Raw genomic sequence first — 16,908 nt, forward strand, 5'->3', positions numbered from 1 at the left:
CCTTTTCTATAAGATAAGAAAGAAAATATTAAGTAGATCTCACCTAGCAGAATCTTCCCCTTTTTAGAAGATGGTATTACATCTGTATCAGAGGTCCCCAACCTTTTGGCAACAGGGACCAGTTTTGTGGAAGACAGTTTTTCCATGGACCTGGGGTAGTTGGGGGGATGGTTTTGGGATGATTCAAGCACATTATATTTATTGTGCACTTTATTTCTTTATCATATTGTAACATATAATGAAATAATTCTACAACTCACCATAATGTAGAATCAGTGGGAGCCCTGAGCTTATTTTCTTCTAAGTAGATGGTCCCATTCAGGGGTGATGGGAGACAGTGACAGATAATCAGGCATTAGATTCTCATAAGGAGCATACAACCTAGATCCCTCACATGCACAGTTCACAATAGGGTTTTTTCTCCCCTGTGAGAATCTAATGCCGCCACTGCTCTGATAGGAGGCAGAGTTCAGGTGGTAACGTGAGTGATGGGAAGCGGCTGTAAATACAGATGAAGCTTACTTACTCACCCACTACTCACCTGCTGCTGTATAGCCGAGTTCCTAATAGGCCATGAACTGATACCATATGATACCAGTTCATGGCCCAGAGGTTGGGGACCACTCGTCTATACAGTAACTAAAGCCTGAAATTTAAGAGTTATCTTTAGCTTCTTTTCTCCCACCCCTAGCTCTGCTCCATTTGTCAGTCTCATACTTTATACTTCTAAAATATCTTAGAATTTAATGTTTTCTACTTCTGCTGCCATAACCTAGTCTAAGCCGTGATCCTTTTGCATGCATGACTGCAACCTACTCCCTTGATTTCCCCATTTCCACTTATCTGACCCCAAAACTGTTGTCCACACAATGAACTTCTGAAAACACAAACTGGATTATATCTTTATACTTGTCCCTATGTCTCCAGACTTTCCATCACGTTCCTGGAGTATTCCAGTGCCTTCTTCCCATTGTACTTAGCCTAAACTCATTACCATAGGTTATGTGCTCTGAATGACCTTGCCCCTGCATCATCCTGAAACAAATTGTGTGATTATATATATATATATATATATATATATATATATATATATATATATATATTTTTTTTTTTTTTCCAAAGAAGTGAAGAGTCTCACTCTGTTGCCCAGGCTGGAGTGCAGTGGCAAGATCTCAGCCCACTGCAATCTCTGTCTCATGAGTTCAAGTGATTCTCCTGCATCAGCCTTGCGAGTAGCTGGAATTACAGGCATACACCACCACACCTGGCTAATTTTTGTATTTTTAGGAGAGACAGGGTTTCACCATATTGGCCAGGCTGGTCTCGAACTCCTGACGTCTGGTGATACCCACCTCAGCCTCCCAACGTGCTGGGATTACAGGCGTGAGCCACTGCGCCCAGCCTGAAAAATGTTTTTAATCACTTTCCCAGTACCAGGAAGTGGCATAGATGATGCAGGAAATGTGTCAAACAAGAAATAAGGGATGTCCTTACATTTGTGTGGAATGGAACATATAATTATTAGAAGAAAAAAGAAATAGTTATATATGTCAAGCAAAGAAGTAAAATTATGTGATGTGATGGTGCATTAGTGGGTAGCTACTTTAGATCAGGTCATGAAAGTCTTTGTTGATGTTTAAGCTGGGGTGTGAATGACAAGGAGATCACCTTGCAAAAATCAGGCTGAAGAGCATTCCAGACAAAGAGAAGAGCTGGTAAAACATTCCTAAATTGGAACAGAGCTTGACCTTTTACAGGAACAGAAAGAAAGCTAATGTATCTGGAGTACTATCAGAATGGGAGAGTAGATAGTGCATAAGAGGTTGGAGATGTGGACAGTGCTAGAGCATATCAGACTTTGCAGGTCAAAATAAGAAAGTTGGGTATTTTTCTTAGTTGTAAGCCATTAAAGGGTTTCACTCAAGTGAGTAACATAATTTGAATACTCTTATAATGATCCAGTGGCTACTGTATGAAATATGAATCATAACTGTTATAAAAGGGTGTATACGTTGTATTTTATTCTTCACAACCTTACGCGGTGGCCCTGAGGAAGATGGAAGGTACAGTAGGGGTGGTTAAGAGGTTCTTCCAGGAAAGAGAGGGAGGAGGAGGTGGAGGAGGAAAAGAAGAAGGATGGTGGTTGTAGCCAAAGAGATGGAGACAGTTGCTGATGGAATAGTTGGGGGCAGTGTGTGGGCAATGGTAAAGAATAAGAGGCGGTGATTTGGGAGAGAGAGGAATCAAGGATGATTTTTATAATTTTGACTTCAGTAACCGGATGGGTGGAACACTAAGCCTGGAGAAATGAAAGGAGGATCGGATTTGGGTGGTGTGAGGGATAAGATTTCTGTTTGTTCCAAGTTAAAATTGAGATGCCTATTAAGCATTAAACAGGGTATATGATAGGGAAGATAGATATATTATTCTATGGAGAATTATTATTATTATTACTCTATGGAGAATTATTCTATGGAGAAATTTCAAGTAAAACAGAGATTGGGGGACTATAGGATAACAGTCAATTCTTGTTATTCATGATAGTTATGTCCTATGAAGTAAGTTTGAACATTGAATTAACAAAACTGACCCTTTGCTCCTACGGGAAATACAGGGTTCGATTCTTGGAACCTCTGGTCACATTTTCATTAACTGAGCAATACATACACTCATTTTGTATGTAATTATGTTAAAAGATACCTATTTGATATACATTGTTAATGCATTAATATTGGACTCATGCCTCAATGAAGCTTATCTAACACACATTTCCTCTGTAAAGGAGGGAAGGAGAGAGGAAGGAAGAGAGGGAAAGAGCCTCAGTAGGATAATGTATAAAGGTTAAAAGTTAATTTTTCTGGCATCTGGGCTCTTGTAAAGATCTGCCAAACTCTTCTTGGGAGTTGCTATTATTTTTTTGTAATTTAGATTTGCTATCATTATTATTATTTTTGAGACAGACTCTCACTCTGTCGCCAGGCTGGAGTGCAGTGCCACGATCTCAGCTTATTGCAACCTCTGCCTCCCAGGCTCAAGTGATTCTCCTTCCTCACCCTCCTGAGTATCTGGGACTACAGCTGTGTGCCACCACGCCCAGCTAATTTTTGTATTTTTAGTTTCACCATGTTTGCCAGGATGGTCTTGATCTCTTGACCTTGTGATCCGCCCACTTTGGCCTCCCAAAGTGCTGGGATTACAGGCATGAGCCACCACGCCCGGCTGCTTTCATTATTTTTAAAATCATCTTCTTAATATTATGGTTAGTATTCAGTGATCTTTGATAATATATTATGTATAGCTGTTTTATTTAAATTCATCTCAGAGTTCAGGCTTATGTTTCCTGAGGACCAGACAAGGTACTGTTCATTTTTCTCTGGGAGCTAGCAGGGAAGATAGGTAAAAAGAAAACTTCTACATATTACATTGTTTAAAATATAGAGATGCACAGGCTACTTATAGGAAGACAGAAGGGGTTTTATTTAGCCCATTTAATCAACAACTAACTAGAATACATCGCTGGATTGTCTTTCACAGGCAGGGTTGTACCTTGTATTTGCAGTGAACCTGATGGAAATTTTCTATTGGTTGAAGTTACCGGAAATTTTGAAAATTCTTATTTATCTTTTTTTTTTTTTTTTTTGAGATGGAGTTTCGCTCCTGTTACCCAGGCTGGAGTGCAATGGCGCGATCTCGGCTCACCGCAACCTCCGCCTCCTGGGTTCAGGCAATTCTCCTGCCTCAGCCTCCTGAGTAGCTGGGATTACAGGCACGCGCCACCATGCCCAGCTAATTTTTTGTAGTTTTAGTAGATACGGGGTTTCACCATGTTGACCAGGATGGTCTCGATCTCTTGACCTCGTGATCCGCCCGCCTCGGCCTCCCAAAGTGCTGGGATTACAGGCGTGAGCCACCGCGCCTGGCTTATTTATCTTGACATTTATATTATCTTACATAATTGCTTACTGCCATTGGCATTTTTGGGAACTTGAAAATTGTTGTAATCCTTTCTTACATTTCAAATAATTTACAATGATAGGGAATTGAATCCAGTAACTTATTTATTCTGAATGTTTGGAATATCATAGATTATTATGTACTCTAAGGATCCTAAATTTATTACTAATTTAACTCCCATTTGAATTACAAGCAATAAAATAAATAATAATGTTGATAATCTCAAATAGCATAAAGTAATTCTTATTTTTCTATTTTGTTTTGTCTACTTGTTTCACATAATTATTATATTGTTATAATATTGGAATGGAATTTGTTGATTAATCCAAAATAATAATATATGGCATGTGACATTTACATAAATGCTTTGTAGGACAAAAGGCATATTACTTTAAATGAAAGCCCATTTCACCTGGTAATGTCCACCTTTGGATCACAGTTTTGCCTTCTGTGTTGTATCAGATAAATCTTCTACATTAAAGTCACTCGTATAACATAGAGTCATGTTGAGTGCATACAGCTTGTACAAATGTATCATATTCTCTCTATTCCCCTCTCCTACATAAAAACAGGGAGGGTAGAAAGAGGGAGAGGAAAGGGAACAATTTAAACAGTGCTGGGAATTCCACGCAAGCATATGCCCAGAAGTGAAAATGAAATCTCCTTTCCCTAGCTCTTTGAGTTTCCACTATCTTTCCATTATATGAGCACTGCATTTAAAGATAAACTTTTTCATACAACTAAACACAAGGTAACCATGTAACATTATCTACTGCATCATGGAAAACAAATAGCCATAAATTGCAAAACTGGAAGAAACCTGTTAATCCTGGGGTGCTGAACCAATTGAAATTGGTATAACATACTGGACTATAGTATTTTTCTAAGGATTTTCAGGATAATTTGATTTTCACATTAAGACCTACAATTAGAACTCTACCATTAAATAAGATATAATTATATTTAACTTGAAGACCATTTTATACTCTGGGCTTTTTCTTCTTCAAGGTTAAGAGCCCAACTTTTTAACAGTCTTGTGTATGATATCATTGTCACATGTCGGTCTCTTAGTTGGATTTCTTTTTCACTGAATGCATATAATTTTCCAGTGTTCCATTAACGTCATGCCCTCCAAACCCTGTTTATATCTTAGACATGGTGTGATCTTTACAGAAAATAATGGGATACTACACTTCTGTTAGTGTGGGGTATTCTCTTGCTGTTAAACCTTTTTAAAAATTTATTTGTTATACTTTAAGTTCTGGAATACATGTGCAGAACGTGCAGGTTTGTTACATAGGTATACATGTGACATGGTGGTTTTTCGCAATCATCAACCCATCACCTAAGTTTTAAGCCCTGCATGCATTAGGTATTTGTCCTAATGCTCTCCCTCCTGGTGCCCCCACCCACCCACCAACAGGCCCCGGTATGTGATCTTCCTCTCCCTGTGTCCATGAGTTCTCATTGTTCAACTCCCACTTATGAGTGAAAACATGCGGTGTTTGGTTTTCTGTTCTTGTATTAGTGTGCTGAAAATGATGGTTTCAAGCTTCATCCATGTCCCTGCAAAGGATATGAGCTCATTCTTTTTTTATAGCTGCATAGTATTCTATGGTGTATATGTGCCACATTTTTAAAATCTAGTCTATCCTTGATGGGCATTTGAGTTGGTTTAAGTCTTTGGATTGTAAATAGATCTACAATAAACGTACATGTGCATGCGTCTTTATAGTAGAGTGATTTATAATCCTTTGGGTATATACCCAGTAATGGGATTGCTGGGTCAAATGGTATTTCTGGCTGTAGATCCTTGAGGAATCGTCACACTGTCTTCCACAATGGTCGAACTAATTTACACTCCCACAAACAGTGTAGAAATATTCCTATTTCTCCACATTCTCTCCAGCATCTGTTTTTCCTGACTTTTTAATGATTGCCATTCTTACTGGCCTGAGACGGTATCTCATTGTGGTTTTGATTTGCATTTCTCTAATGGCCATTGATGAGCTTTTTTTCATATGTTTGTTGGCTGCATAAATGTCTTCTTTTGAGAAGTGTCTGTTCATATCTTTTGCCCACTTTTTGATGGAATTTTTTTTTCTTGTAAATTTGTTTAAGTTCCATGTAGATTCTGGATATTAGCCCTTTATCAGATGGACTGACAAATTTTCTCCAATTGCCTGTTGACTTTGATGATAACTTTTTTTTTTATTTTTTTTTTGGCTGTGCAGAAGCTCTTTAGTTTAATTAGATCCCATTTTGTCAATTTTGGCTTTTGTTGCCATTGCTTTTGGTGTTTTAGTCATGATGTCTTTGCCCATGCCTATGTCCTGAATGATATTGCCTAGGTTTTCTTCTAGAGTTTTTATAGTTTCAGGCTTTATGTTTAAGTCTTTTAATCCATCTTGAGTTAATTTTTGTATAAGGTGTAAGGAAGAGGTCCAGTTTCAGGTTTCTGCATATGGCTATCCAGTTTTTCCAGCAACATTTATTAAATAGGGAATCCTTTCCCCATTACTTGTTTTTGTCAAGTTTGTCAAGGATCAGATGGTTGTAGATGTGTGGTGTTATTTCTGAGGCCTCTGTTCTGTTCCATTGGTCTATATATCTGTTTTGGTACCAATACCATGCTGTTTTGGTTACTGTAGCCTTATAGTATAGTTCAAAGTCAGGTACCATGATTCCATCAAATTTATTCTTTTTGCTTAGGATTGTCTTGGCTATATGGGCTCTTTTTTGCTTCTATATGGCTGTTACACCTTTTATCCCTGAGTTATCACTACTTTTCTAGTTATAGATGCTGCTACTCTTATGTCAGGACTCACTCATTAAGCAAGCTACTTAATGACTCTAAGCCTTAATATTATAATTTCTTTTTTTTTTATTTTTTGAGACAGAGTCTTGCTCTGTTGCCCAGGCTAGAGTACAGTGATGCGATCTCGGCTCACTGCAACCTCTGACTCCAGGTTCAAATGATTCTCCTCTCTCAGCCTCCCCAAGTAGCTGGGACTACAGGCGCACACCACCACACCTGGCTAATTTTTATTTTAATTTTTTTTAATAAAGGTAGGGTTTCACCATGTTGGGCAGGTTGGTCTCAAACTCCTGACCTTATAGCAATACCTACCTCATTAAAATTAATGAGATGACAAATATCGTATGCCAGGCACATGATAAATGTTCAGCATGAGTAACTCCCTTAACTCTTGCTCATGTTCGTTTTGTTTTCCCTTTCTAGTACCCAACTGTCTAGTTTGAATATGAACTGTCTTCCTAGTCAGGTTAATTACTTGTGAAAAATTACACTACAAAAGTATTTGTCTTTATTATGTTTAATAATTTATAATCTAATAATTTTTATCATCTCAAATTCCAGAATAACTACAAAGTATCAAGGTAACTTTTGTACCTTCCTGCTGATGCCATATAGTTTGTGTATTTTCATATCATAATCACCTTTTCAACAAATATTTGCTGAGTACCTAATGTGAGCCAGACACCAATCTAGGCACAGAATATATGGTGGTGAGCAAAACAGCTAAGATTATGTTCTAGTGGCGTGAAAGAAGTGAAAAATAAATAAATATGGATACAATGTAAAATAATAAAGAAATATGCAGTTAATTAAGATGATGCAAAAGGTAGTGATGAGGTGGTTCCTGTTTATATGGAATGGTCAGGTAATTGGCATGTAAGCTGAGCCTAAATGACAAGCAGACATTCTGCAAGGATTGAAAGAAAGGTAATGCAAAGGCCCTAATGCGAGCAAACCCATTGTATTGAAGGAGTAGAAATATGTACTCTGTAGTGGGAATGAGAGGGAGTGGTATGTGATGCATGTATCAAAGAAATAAGCTTTGAGGGCCAGTGGTCTAAATTTTATTCAAAGTATAGTGGTGAATTTTGAGGGCAATGTCATGGACTGATGTTTGTTTTTAAAAGATTACTATTATCACTATGTGAAAAATGGATTTGGAAATAGGGAGTTATCACTATGTCAAAAATGGATTTGGAAGTAGGGAGTTTGTGATAACAGAGATCAGTTAGGGGGTTTTGCAGTAATCCAAGTGGAAGTCCATCTTAGAGTAGACTAATAGAGGAACTAGTGAATAATTCTTAGATCATGCATATGTTTTAGCAATAAAGTTGCCAAGACTTGCTAGTAAGTTTGACTTAAAATAAGGGAGAGAAGAGAATCAGGAGGATTCCTATGTTTTAGCTTAACAAACTGGGTAAATGGCACAGCTTTCAGACATGGGAAGAACCGAGAAAGAAACAGCTTTGCAGGTCGTAAAAATAGATGGTTCTGTTTTGGCTAGGTTAGGTTTAGAAACTTAACAGACGTCACAGCAGAGATATCAAGATATATATGAATCTAGAGTTCCTGCAGTAAGTGAGGTATTGAGATAAAGATTGAAGAGTTCTAGACATTTTGGATTTATGACTATGATCTTAAAGTGAGCACAGACAGCATGAGTGGCTGTTTCTCTTCAACAGTGTGTGGATGGTTCCTAATATGTAGATTTACACACCAAATACAATGAAAATAAAAGGATTATTGTAGTGTCACGTTTACTTGCATTATTCTTTAATGGACTGTAGCATTTAATGGACTGTGGAAAAATGAATAGAGTTGGTCTTTGAGTAACTATTTTGTTGATTATATCTGGATTTGATACCCAGGTGATTCCTTCCTGGGCTCCTAACTCAGTTTTAGTATGATCCCAGAACTGGACTTAAATACAAATAGTTCCTGACTTACAATGGCTTGACTTGAGAGTTTTTGGCTTGATGATGGTGGAAAAGCAATATACATTCAGTAGAAACTACTTTTTTGAATTTTGGTCTTTTTTTGGACTAGCAATATGTGGTACAATACTTTCTCAGGATACTAGGTCAAATCATCTAACACAGAGCCTGTTTTAATAATAAAGTGTTGAATAACTCATGTATTTTATTGAATACTGTACTGAAAGTGCTCTGAGCTTGTCTAAGTTAGGTTAGGCTAAGCTGTAATGTTTGGTAGATGCTATGATTTCAATATTTGTTTCTTCCAAAACCAGTGATGAAATTTAATTTCCTATGTGTCGTATTGAGAGGTGAGACCTTTAAGAGATTATTGGGTCATGAGAGCTGTACCTTCATGAAGGGATTAATACTTTCATAGATTAATGGATTAATCATTTATGGATTAATGCATCAATGGTTTATCTTGGAAATGAGACTGATGGCTTTATAAGAAGAGGAGAAATCTGAGCTAGCTGGCTCATCCCCCTTGCAATGTGATGCCCTGCACCATCTCAGGACTCTATAGAGGCTTTACCCATAAGAACAGTCTCTCCAGATGTGGCCCCTCAACCTTAGACTTCCCAGGCTCCAGAACTTTAATAAAGAAATTGCTTTTCTTTATAAGTTACCCAGTTTCATATTTTACATACCTAACCTAGTGTCTTTGTGTGTTTTCTGTTGCTTATAACAGAATCTTGTTATAATTTGTTGCTTAGAATATTGTTATAATTTTCTACTTACAGCATTTTCAATTTGTGATGGTTTTATTGGGATGTAACCCATCATAAGTGAAGGAGAATCTATATATGTAGTATTGGGGGAAAGTTCTAAGACAACTTAATTAATTTATTTAAATCATGCTTTAAATTGAACTCATCTATGTAGAATCTGTGAATCAAAAGAATTTGTTGGGAGCCTTTTAAGTTGTAGATTCTGATTTCATAGTTGAGTCAGGCAGAGAAAACAAAGATATTTGAAACCATAATAGAGCAGTTATTTGGGTAACTGTGATAGTCATTAGTTCTGTTCACCAAATATTTCCAGCTTTCTGCCTTCTGGGCACCTGAAGAAATTGCACTTCACAGCTATCATTGAGTAAGACTATGTTAGTTCTTGCCAGCAAGTTTTGATTAAAAGTGACATGTGTAACTTCTGAGCCAGAGAACTTTCTTCTGTCATAGCAACTAGCAAAGTTGGTAGCTGCCCTGCCGTCCTGGAATAAGGAGACAGCAAGGACTGGAGCCTCCAGGCCGTCTATGATGAACATACAGCAGAATGAAAAATTAAAACTATTGTTTCAAACCACTGAGATGTTGGGATATTTGTTACTGTATATAACCCAACCTGTTCCAACTGACAGGTTACAGAAACATCTAAATATAGCATATTTTTAGCACCATCACGCTCCTCTGTCCATTTAAAAATAAGACACCATAAAACAACATTGGTTGAAAGTTTAATATCAGTACCATGAAATGAATATTGACATCTTCACTGTAAGCAAAATAGTCAAAATAAACCATTGTTTAGTTACATTGTTACATATTTACAAGTATGTAATGCATTTCTAAAAGTTATAAGCTAGAAGTTTTGTTTTTTGTCTGTACCAATGTGATTGTCTAATATAGAAACTTTAGGATAGCTATACATTCTTTGATGATTTTGCAAAAATAACTTAATACCTAGTTTAATAAAAATACAGCATTTTCACCTCTGAAATCTTATTTAATAAAGAAAAATACATCATTTTCCAGCAGGTACTAGGAGTACGTTTCATTATTTACAGAGCTGTTCAACAAATGCTCTTTCATAAGCTCATCAATTTGCCAGTCAGACAAATGGAGTCAAGCTCCCATCCAGAAGGTTAAGAGAGAAAACACTCTGAGATTTGACATCACTTCACCCCACCTAATGACTTCACTTTCCATTTGACTTGTTGTCTGGCTCAGTTAATTATTGAACTAAAAAGATGTACTAACCAAATTGAAGCTGTAGTCTTCACTCCCAATAAATACGTAGAGATTAACCACAATGCAGATGATTTAGAAACTTCTAAATTAATTTTTGTCATAGAATTTTTGAGGTAGAAATATAGTAAGAAAGACCTTTCATTTCCTTTACCAAATATTTAGTGATATCTGTCTTAGTCCATTTTTACTGCAATAATAAAACATCACAGTCTAGGTCATTTTTAAATAATAGAAATTTACTTCTCACAGTTCTGAAGACTGAGAAGTCCAAGATCAAGGTGCTGGCATTGTGTCTGCTGAAGGCTTTCTTGATGCATTCTCACAAGGTTAAAAAGGAAAAATGCTATGTCTTCCCATGATGGAAGACAGCCAGGCAAAAAAGGGCCTAAACTAGTTTTCTGCAGCCCCTTTTTTAACTGCACAAAAAATAAACAAGTTAACATTATTAAGTTACTACTTCAGTCTTTATGTTGGTTTTTAAAAATATCAATTTGAAACACATTATTGAAAGTGAGAACACACAATAAATAGAAAATAGGGTTGCATAGTGCTGGAGACACATCAACCAACTTATCTTCATCTTTTGTCTGCTGTTGTAGACAAAATTTGACACACAATTAGCATTATTGACAGAGCAGCCAGAATACATAGGAGAAAGTGGAAAACTACTGGAAATGTAGCCTAAAGCTCTGGGCCAATCACCAAAAACAAAGAAAAAAAATTCACTGTTTTATCTGGGAGCTAATCACAGTATGGCACTGAATTACCTACTACTCACAAAACAATTTTTAAAATATCAAAAATGCCAGAGAACCTTCATTAACAGTAATTTCAAGTCAAAGTTTTTACTTTAAATATATGATGATTACTCAAATATCCTAAGCCATATGGTAGACCCTATAACAATAAGTTACAAATAGTCTGAATAACTTAAATGTAGTATGGTTACTATAATGCATACTGTGTGAATATCTTAACCTCTTTCAGGTAAGGTGATAATTAAAAGGTTTAAATTTACAGTTTCAATTTCTGCTCAGACGAATGGTGTCAGTATTCTAGCAATGGTGATGACATCCCATTATTGTAAATGCAGAATGTTATAATGTCCGTACAAGTGAATCTATATTCTATGTGCAAATTTTCAATGGTGCAAGCTTATAACCAAAGCTGGGTTTAACAAATGCTGTCTGACGTCTGAAAACATCATGAAATGCTTCCTAAAAGTGAACAAATTAAAGTTACAAGTAGGTGACACCAGTCGTTTTTTCCCTTTATGCGTCATGATCTTTATGAAGCATTAACTCCTGAGGTATATTTGTTTCTGGACCATACAGCTTATGTGCTGTTCTTTCAAAGGCAGCTACCATCTGCTTTACAACTTCATTGAAAACCATATGGCAAGCTGAGACTGTAGAAGTGATGGAAATGCAAAAGAAATGGAAAAATCAGAGGTACATGTTCTTGAGTATACAGGAAGACCTGGGCTAAAATGCTAGTCTCCAAATGATTGAGAAGTTTCCTATTAGCACAGGATGCCTTTCCCAAATGAGGTTTCACCAAAGTTACTACTGATGTATATTGCCCAACACAGGTGGAAACCCAATTTCTAATAGTGTATTACAGTATCCAGATCTCTTTGATAGTACATCTGAATTTTTGCACCAAGTAATGAAATGCTTGTGATTCTCTATTCCTGATACTACATCATACATTTACTGCATTAACTATCTTAAAATTCTTCTTTCTGAATAGTCTTTCCTTTTGTTTATTAATGGTACATTGATTTGGAAGAAAGTTTTTGCACATATCTCCTTAGGCAAAATTGAGGTATGTTGTGGAAGAGTTCTGCTCATCAGTATGCCACAGGAAGCTAAATATCTGACATTCTGCACAGGCCCTTGCACCAGAGCCCATAGTCCACCCGCTGTGGCCGACTTCAGACAGCATCCCAAAACCACCCTTCTCATGGCCATTTGACCAGTCTAAGCTGCAATGATAGACTCCTCTCCAGCCTTCTTATAAACACTAATTCATTCATAAGGGCAAAGCTCTCATGACTTAATTACTTCCCCAAAAAGTCCCACCTCTTAATAATCACCTCACTGGGGATTAAGCTTCAACATGAATTTTAGAGGGTCACCATCATTCAAACCATATCAATCTGTTTATCTGTTGTTTAGTTGTAAACTGGCATAGAGACCAAATGAAGTATGATGGACTTTATTCATGGTCAGTGTATATGCCCACTGTGTATCTCATCATAATTTCTCTATCCTTTTTCCTGGAGTTTCTTTTAGTGCAAGGTTTACCTCCATTATATGATAGCTATAGAAAAAAATCCTGGTATTTCAAGCGAGTGTTTGTGAAGAATGTCCCCTGTTTGTTATGACTTGCAAAATAAATAGCATTCCACTCAAAAGCTATCTTACAATACTAGTATAGTTAGTTATAAGAATATCAAGTAATATTAGGTAGGAGACCTGGGTTCAAATTTCAACTGTGTAATTTACTAAACCATATGATTTGTTAACCTCTTTCAAGTCTGTCCTCTTCTTTCCATGCCTCCTTCCCTGTTTTGATTTAAGCCCTTCTTACATAGATCCCTTTCAGACTGAACAATACAGCTGCCAAAGTGATCCTTCTAAGATGTTAATCAGTGTCAAGTCTTTTTAATGATTCCCTCCAATTCTCAAGATAAAGTTCAAACCTCTGAGTTTAGCATACACAGGCTTTCATAAGCTGCACTTTCCCTAACTCCCTAGTCCTAAGATTGTAAAGTGACAGGCTGTTAGCAGAATGCACATCACATATGTGTTTGGTCAAGTTTGCACTGTTTTTGTTTGTTTGTTTGTTTCGTTTTGCTTTTAATTTGGAACCATCATTAATTTAAAAATTGAAACCTTTTATGGCTTTGGAAACTAGATTATTCCCTAACATGGTAGCAGTTGGCTATACTCACTGTTTTCTTTAGAATGGACATTCACTCTTAAATTTACTACAGTTTTCACCCGTGAAATGTTACCTCCTTATGTAACTTGTGGGCAATTTGCATTCCCCCCGGCCTCATCTCTAACCACTTTTTTTGTGTTCATCATTTATAGCACTGAACTGTGCCAAGTTCCTACAATGTTGTCTGATTACACTTGCCTGGATTTTTCTCTTGTCTTTTTCATTTCTTTGTCTCACTTAAAGTGCCAAGTGACAAAGATATTCCCCTCCAAAGGGAACTGTCTGCTTTTGATTAGTCACTTTCTTATAGAAGCTGACTCGTTGACAGATCATTGTCCAAAAGCAACAAAGAGCTTATCCCTTAGGCACCCAATAGCAGGAGGGAAATATTGATGCTTCAAGGAGGACATTTATTTGGCCTTAATGCTAACCTATTTGGAATCATAAGTAAGAGAAAGAAAAGATGAAGAAATATGTCAGAGAGAAATAGATTCTGATTCAAATGCTACTATTGGGGTTAGTTACCATTAAAAAGCAGAATAGAAAATGGATGACTCCTACAGCAAATCATTTGGGGAAATATAGTGTCAAAGTTGCTTGGCATGACAATGAGTGCCTTAAAACCATTTGGCCTAGAAATTTCACCTGTAGGAATTTATCCAAGGAAAATAACCATGAATGTGCACATGAAAAAAAAAACTGAATGTTATTTATAATAGCAAAAAGAAATAATTTAAATGTCTAACATTAGAAAATAGGTTAAATCAATAGTTTTAAGACAGTACTTAAAGTATAGGATTCCATGGGAGCGTGTTGACAATGGTGTCAGAAAAGCGCCAGGCTCTTCATCACCACTTCAGTCAGAGTAGTTTCGGCTTCATATGTTGTACATATTAAGGTTCCCTGTGAGACTTTGTATAGAAAAAAATCTGCTCATGAAAATAAAAATTTGAAAACCATTGGACTCTATAAATTCTAGTAACTTATACAACAATGTGTATTTGGAAACATGTATGTTAACAGCTCAGGTTATCTTTGGGTAGTGACTTTTTTTGTGGCTTGGATTTGTCTGTGGTTTTCATATTGTCTGCAGTGAACATGGCACTTCTATAACCAGACCAAAAAAAAAAAAAAAAAAAGGAATTGACAACAAATAGTTTACAAACCACTGAATATTTTCCAGCTTACCATTTTTGGCATTCAAATAATAGGTTTGTAAACCTGCTGTACTTATGAAATTTTTACCACTAAGTATCATAGGTTACAAAGAACATTGAAGATATAGCTCAACACCCTCATTTTATATTAGGAGAAACTGTGATCCAAAATGTTACACTTTGTTGAAGCTAAAGTTGGGATTGTGGTTTTCTGATTTCATTGCTTTTTCTGCTATCCACCTACCTAATTTATAAAATGGGTATTCATAATTCTCATTTCTTCCATCTATCTCTACCTAATTGGAGCATTCATCATTGTGTTACTTCTTTTTCCTATGAATAAAAACTAATATTTTTGAAGTGCCAGTGATCAAAATTTCTCTGTTTAAAAAATTTGTCACAAACTGAACATTAAAACAGGTCCAAAAGCTGTCATAAAACTAATTATTCTGATTTACGCAATCAGAGTTTTATAATTGACTTTATTCCACTAATTAATTAAATGTGTATGTGTGGTCAGGTTTATAATTTGGAATTGAACTGTATTGACTCCGAATATTCTTACTGTTTGCCTTCTCTCTTGGCATCTAAAAGGAAGACATTAGATACATGTTCCATGTGCCCCACCTTCCTTTGCAGACATGAATATTCTTGTAAAGCACTCTGTCTTGTTTTTCAGGGTCTTAACTCATCTCCGAGTTATCTTACCATGATCACATTGATCTAACACCCAAAGTAATGGCTTTATGTAATATTTCCTACCTATGTATGTATGTCAGGACTTTCCCATGGTTCTTTCTCATTGTAATGTTGAGAGGTGAAAATTGTCCAGTCAAGTTGGAGAGTCTGAAGAAATACTATGAGGTAATGTGTTTCAAATAAAGGAAAATGAGAATATTCATAAACATAAGTCACTTCCCAAAAACTTTCTACCAACCCAGAGCAAAAAAAAAAGTGAATAATTTATGACAAAAGGCAATCAGAGCCAATACATAGAGATTTTTAAGGTGAAGTTGATAGACGTTGTTACTAATGATCCTATTCATGAAAAAATGTAGAAAAGAGGATCTTTGTAGAGCACTCTTTTCATTTAGTGTTTAATTATCCTGGTAAAAAAGGAAATCAGTATACCCAATAACATATTAGATCTGTAACCAACCACACAATACTGTACCTTAACTCAGTGACTAAGAATTTTTTTAACCATTTTCTCTAAGAATCCTAACATTTTAATTTACTTAAAATATAAACCTTTCAGATGTGTATCTTACAGAGAAAGTTTTGCTTAAAAGAATTGTAATTAAAACTGAAATCATTTATACATAAGTTGTTTTTACCAAAATAATTCATTTGAGTATCACATGTAGGAGATTTTGGGTGAATTTTTAAATATTTTTAAATGTCATAATTTTGTAACCTCTTCCGATTTAGTCATTCTCATTGTTTTACTGCCTTTGGGCTGTTGTTCATTTACTCTAGGATTGAGCATAGAACCTTATGTGTGTAAAAATAAAACTTGATTTGTAAACAATCAATTTAATAACTTGAATTTGCATGTAAATGCATTTTCTCATGATTAAACCTTTACATATTGGATATCTCCTTCATGTAATAAATTTCTTTAATTCATAAATAAGTAGAAAGCCACAATATTCTTATTTTGACTTATATATACATTGTATAGAATTATGTATAAACCATTATTTGTTTGACATAATATGTCAGTGTTTCCAAGAAAGCATTCACATTTAGGGATCTATGCGATTAGCTAAAAATTTCAGTATAGAAATATTCTTGTGACAACTCGTAAAATTTTAAGTTAAATGCTTACAGTATATACTATTGGAATAGTACTACCTGATTATTTTATAGATAATATTTAAGAATAATATCTTATGTATATATTAAACAGTACAGCTTTCAAAGCATGCACAGAGATTACTTTATTTCATAGCTTTTATTTGGTAGAGGAGGCCTAGAACCTGATGCTTGCCCAGAATTATTTCTGCTAATCTTTTAACCTCTATAAATGAAGACATATACCCTAGAATTTTTTATAACTTAATAAAAAGCAAGTTGCAGGATTG

The 16,908-nt window shown here is 35.7% G+C and overlaps 1 protein-coding gene and 1 pseudogene across 2 annotated transcripts in view; one reads left to right on the plus strand and one right to left on the minus strand.

Moving 5' to 3' along the window:
- XRCC4 (X-ray repair cross complementing 4) overlaps positions 1-16,908 on the plus strand; it is a 275,793-nt gene that overhangs the window by 191,605 nt on the left and 67,280 nt on the right. The window lies entirely within an intron of this gene.
- On the minus strand, positions 7,033-13,542 carry LOC119468155 (annotated as a pseudogene).

Source organism: Cebus imitator, unplaced genomic scaffold, assembly GCF_001604975.1.
Source record: "Cebus imitator isolate Cc_AM_T3 unplaced genomic scaffold, Cebus_imitator-1.0 Scaffold16, whole genome shotgun sequence".
In the NCBI taxonomy this organism is placed as follows: Eukaryota; Metazoa; Chordata; class Mammalia; order Primates; family Cebidae; genus Cebus; species Cebus imitator.